Genomic DNA, 5765 nt, shown 5'->3' on the forward strand with positions numbered 1-5765 from the left:
AAACAGCAATATAATTTATTCAATTTTCTCTCACTTTCAGCTAACACAAGCGATAAAGCCTGTACATGGTTATAACCCCACTGCAGTCTGATGGTTGCTATAGCTGTACGAGATCACTGCAATCCTAAGCCATAGTATATTGCTGATTTTACCAATATATAGATATATTCCTCCCAGTTCCCTAACCTTTTCTGTCACTCAGCGTATGCTGTCAAACAGTCTAGTTCGGCGCTGGATACAAGCAGTACTTACGACAGTGAACACTAGCTATTTAACTGTCTTCCATTTCTTAGTCATCTGCGCTTCGTCTTCGCATGAGAATCTATCTTCGCAGTCCCAGCTCGGGATGTCAGGTAATCCATGTGACGTAGCTGGAGGGTGCTGGTTATGTCCACAATAGTTGAAGCAGTCTTTAAGCAATTTGTCACGCCAGAAAATTTGTGCACTGGTTATCGTAAATACTGCAAAAACAAAGGCTCTGCAGGGCACATATGGTGATGATGATGATGATATTTGGTTTGTGGGGCGCTCAATTGCGCGGTCATCAGCGCCAGCACACATAGCACCGTGACTGAGCTGATCTTCTTCCTCTGTGACACTCATCATGCTGTCAATAAGTGGGGCTTCAAGAGCTCCCTGTCACGAGGCAACTGGTTAGCCAGGAACCTTGCAACGTAGATACGGCTGCAACAGAGTATGACAAGTAGTTACGCTGACAAAAGCAGCCTCTGTCGGTAGCCAAACCTCTGGTAATTTCATGTAGATCTTGAAACGGTATCAAGTAGAAATAAATTTTCCTGGCATGGTCTCTTTCTGCGAAAGCCGACACTCAGATGTGACCCTACCCAGTTTCCTCTATTTTTCACCATACACCAACCTGAGGTATACACCAATTCTGGGTGTCCATCTTGTGTTTTTATTTCTCTTCATCGAAATCAGCCAACGGTCTTGCCGCAGTGGCAACATCGGTTCCCGTCAGATCACCGAAGTTAAGCGCTGTCGGTCTGGGATAGCACTGGGATGGGTGACCATCTGGTCTGCCGAGCGCTGTTGGCAAGCGGGGTGCACTCAGCCCTTGAGAAGCAAACTGAGGAGCTACTTGATAGAGAAGTAGCGGCTCCCGTCTCGTAAACTGACATACGGCCGAGAGAACGGCGTGCTGACCAGATGCCCCTTAATATCCATCTCCATTGACGCCTGTGGAATGAGGATGACACGGCGGCCGGTCGGTACCGTTGGACCTACATGGCCTGTTCTGGCGGATTTTAGTTTAGTTAATTAACAATTCACGCAGTCACTGACTGTGTCGGTGATGTATTAACATTACAGTGTTTTATTCTCCCCGCCCACCTGAGCTGAAGTTATACTCTGAGTTCTGTTCCCTTATGCGACTGTTCCTGGTTCTTTTAAGATGTCAATGGGTAATTTTTATGTTCGAAGTCAATAAATGTAATTGTTACAGTGTCCATTTGTTTCCATTCATAGCGAAAAGATCCCTCCAACCATTGATATATCGATGCGAGCGATTTAGTAACCATTTATTTCATGTGTAATTGGGTTACCCCTATTATTATTTGAATAAGGCGTTTCCTGTTGCGCGACAGTATCCTTGTTTCCAGTCCGCCTGCTTAGTTGAGTGGTAAAATACATCGGGCCCAAGTACCTTTCCTGGCTGGGTTGCAGATTTCCTCCACTCGTGGACTGGGCGTTGTGTTGTGCTCATCATCATCTCATTGTCACCGACATGCAAGTCGCCCAATGTGGCATCACCTGAAATAAGACTTGCAACTCAGTGGCCGAACTTCCTCAGAACGGGCCTCCCAGCCATCAATACCACACGATCATTTCATTTTTTTATCCTTGTTTTGCATTAATTTGCATGATCATTTGGGGCGGTTTCCGTTAGCCACCAGAATTTGGTTTTGTCCATCCTAAGAGTATCCTGTCACAACCGACACCCCACAGGCCTGGGAAATCCAACATGGTGCTCCAAGGCCGGTCTCCCAGGTAACATTCCGCAGGGAATACTTCAGATGGCTCGCATCGCCAAATTGTCAGCGAACCCATTATTCTTGCAGAGCCCTGTCAGAGAATATGGAACTGAAGGAAACTGAGGGAATCTTTCCTGCATCGGAGGATATCGTATGCCCTAAGTGTTGATTCACGGTTTATGCTCCTGCCAGTATTGACATTGTTCACAAGACGGCGAAAATCTTTGACACGGTACCCCGATTCCCAGTTTGAGTGTAGAGGAAGGGGAGGCATTGGAGGAAGCGGTAGTCTCTTAAAGCCTGCCACCGGAAACCAGCCCATGACACTGCACTGCGGAAAAAACTCGACCGTTACGAGCAAAAGGTGGTAGAATAATTTATTGACTGGAGTGGAGTGGAGTAGGAATTTTCCAACTTACCCCACTCCTCTCTCTCCGAGGGAAAAGGAAGACAATTATGGCTGAAGATTTGGAGCCGATTTCGCAGTGTGGTACTAGAAAATCTACTGCGAGGACATGTCTGGAAGCTGTTCCAGTTTATCGCAAAATCTACCCATAGCAGAGCACGGTGTACTTATTCTACATCCAAACACTTTACATATCTCGCATCTTTATGGGTTCATAATCTTAAGCCTGAGCAACCCACGACTGATTACAGATACCTGTGATCCCATATCCAGTAAAAAGTATTCTCAACTCGCCCTTTACCTCTCCAGTCACACACAGTTCTACCTCTTTCGTGCTCATTAGTCGGCATCTATTTTACTAACGGGAAGCACTGGGCAGAGACCAAGGTGGCCCAGCTTCCATTTCTGCTTCCAGCCCTTTCCTACCCTTTCCCCGCCTTCCACACAAGTGCTGTTCCCTTCAATCAGGCTCAGTTGTCCCGGAATCTCCCCGATCTATTACATCAGGGAGTGCTACATCATCTCTGCATGTGCCCCAATCGTCCGCACCTAAAGTGTGAGACTTCAGAGTGGAAAAAACTCAATCTTCCCCAAAACTTTAACTGTCAATACAGCTTCTTCTATTGTTTTCACGAACTCTGTCTTTATGAAGCGCGAGACATCCAATCGTACATCTATCAGAATTACTCCACTATGTGGATAGTGGCCTCATTCTCACATCCTTTATTCGTCAGCTCATCAGTGTACAAAATGTGGAGGAGAAGAGGGCGCGCCTTGAAAGAGAGGTGGAAAAAAAAGGCGATGCACCACGAAGGAGTTATGCAAACTGGTCACAAGTTGATATTCATACATGTATCGACGGTAAATGCAAACTTGTAAACACTGGCGGCCGATGGATGAATGTGTGATGCTGCACTGCAGTTACACCATGCAGCTGGCAAAGGATAGTAAATACGTAGATATCGGGGCATAAAGTCTTCGTGAATGGGATTCCAAATATTCCGTTCGACAGGAACTATGCCTCGCAGACAGGTGCATGGACAAAGTATGCAGATGTTAGAATTCAGAATTTGAGAGGGCACGTGTGGGGTTGGGCTCAAAGAAGTCAGTTGGGGTGGACAGCGAATCGCTCTGCATTTGAAGAGGAGCGATGCCATTGTTCGACGATGTTGGCAGGAGAGCGTGAACCATGGCTGAACACACCGTCAAGAAGGAAACGTTCGACCTAAAGAACGGACCCTTTCAAAAGGATTGGAGAAGGGCACAGGTCATCTCCGTTTTCAAGAAGGGACGTCGAACAGATGCGCAGAACTATAGACCTATATAACATCCATCAGTTGTAGAATTTTGGAAGACATATTATGTTCGAGTATAATGACTTTTCTGGAGATTAGAAATCTACTCTGTAGGAATCAGCATGGGTTTCGAAAAAGACGACCGTGTGAAATCCAGCTCGAGCTATTCGTCCACGAGACTCAGAGGACCATAGACACGGGTTCCCAGGTAGATTCTGTGTTTCTTGACTTCCGCAAGGCGTTCGATACAGTTCCCCACAGTCGGTAAATGAACAAAGTAGGAGCATATGGACTATCAGACCAATTGTGTGATTGGATTGAAGAGTTCCTAGATAACAGAACGCAGCATCTCATTCTCAATGGAGAGAAGTCTTCCGAAGTAAGAGTGATTTCAAGTGTGCTGCAGGGGAGTGTCGTAGGACCGTTGCTATTCACAGTATACATAAATGCTCTTGTGGATAACATCGGAAGTTCACTGAGGCTTTTTGCGGATGATGCTGTAGTATATCGAGAGGTTGTAACAATGGAAAATTGTACTGAAATGTAGGAGGATGTGCAACGAATTGACACATGGTGCAGGGAATGGCAATTGAATCTCAACGTAGACAAGTGTAATGTGCTGCGAATACATAGAAAGAAAGATCCCTTATCATTTAGCTACAATATAGCAGGTCAGCAACTGGAAGCAGTTAATTCCATAAATTATCTGGGAGTAGGCATTAGGAGTGATTTAAAATGGAATGATCATATAAAGTTGATCGTCGGTAAAGTGGGTGCCAGACTGAGATTCGTTGGAAGAGTCCTAAGGAAATGTAATCCGAAAACAAAGGAAGTAGGTTACAGTACGCTTGTTCGCCCACTGCTTGAATATTGCTCACCAATGTGGGATCCGTACCAGGTGGGGTCGATAGAGGAGATAGAGAAGACCCAACGGAGAGCAGCGCGCTTCGTTACAGGATCATTTAGTAATCGCGAAAGCGTTACGGAGATGATAGATAAACTCCAGTGGAAGACTCTGCAAGTGAGATGCTCAGTTGTTGAAGTTTCGAGAACATACCTTCACCGAGGAGTCAAGCAGTATACTGCTCCCTCCTACGTATATCTCACGAAGAGACCATGAGGATAAAATCAGAGAGATTAGAGCCCACACAGAGGCATACCGACAATCTTTCTTTCCACGAACAATACGAGACTGGAATAGAAGGGAGAACCGATAGAGGTACTCAAAGTACCCTCCTCCACACACCGTCAGGTGGCTTGCGGAGTATGGATGTAGATGTAGATGTAGATGAGATGACATAACGAGAGGACCGAACAGTCGTCAGAGAGATACCCAGAGCTCCGAATTGTTCGTTATCATCGACCCGACTTGGAAGTGGTGCTTTTGTGATCCCAACAGGCGGCTGACAGTAAGGAGGCCTGACGTCACGGTGCCCCTTGAGCCGACTACCGTTGACCTCCGCTCACCAACAAGCCCACCTGCAGTGGTGTCGGCCACATTCAGCCTGAAACTCACAGACTAGAGCAGAATTGTCTTCGTTGATATGTCCCGCTTCGAAATGATTAGCCGGATCTCTCCCCAGTGGAGAACGTTTGGAATATTGTGGGTAGGTCCCTCCAACAATCACGGGATTTTGCCGATCTGATTCGCCAATTGGACAAATGTGGCACCATATTCCTCAAGAGAACACCCATCAACTCTATCAGTCAATGCCAAGCTCAATAACAGGCTGCAGAAGGACCATAGGGGGACCAACAAGAACCTTGCCAGTCTATAAAGCTCTTTCTGTTGGAAAAATCATCGAATTTTTCTGAAACTGTAATAATTTGTTTGTCTGTTGAAAGGTGGCTACACTGAGTCACAGCGCCAGAGATTGCGCCAAAGAGTTTTATTCAGCCGCCTCCACTGGCAGTGCTTGTTGAGATGTGGTAGTAGTTAGTTCTTGTCGAGAAGTCGTCGTGGAGAGTGTTTATTGAGAAGTGGGCAGTAGGAGTTCCGATGTAGCTGTGACTAGTTGTGAGCATGTTGTATGCAGTTGTTCTGATGGGCTAGACAGCCGATGCTGTTCGATT

General features: G+C 46.2%; 1 pseudogene; it reads left to right on the top strand.

The window, feature by feature from the left end:
* Positions 1-938: 938 nt before the first annotated feature.
* Positions 939-1056, top strand: LOC126210721 (5S ribosomal RNA; annotated as a pseudogene).
* The last annotated feature ends 4709 nt before the right edge of the window (positions 1057-5765 follow it).

The sequence above is a fragment of the Schistocerca nitens genome, chromosome 10 (genome assembly GCF_023898315.1).
Source record: "Schistocerca nitens isolate TAMUIC-IGC-003100 chromosome 10, iqSchNite1.1, whole genome shotgun sequence".
NCBI classification, from domain to species: Eukaryota; Metazoa; Arthropoda; class Insecta; order Orthoptera; family Acrididae; genus Schistocerca; species Schistocerca nitens.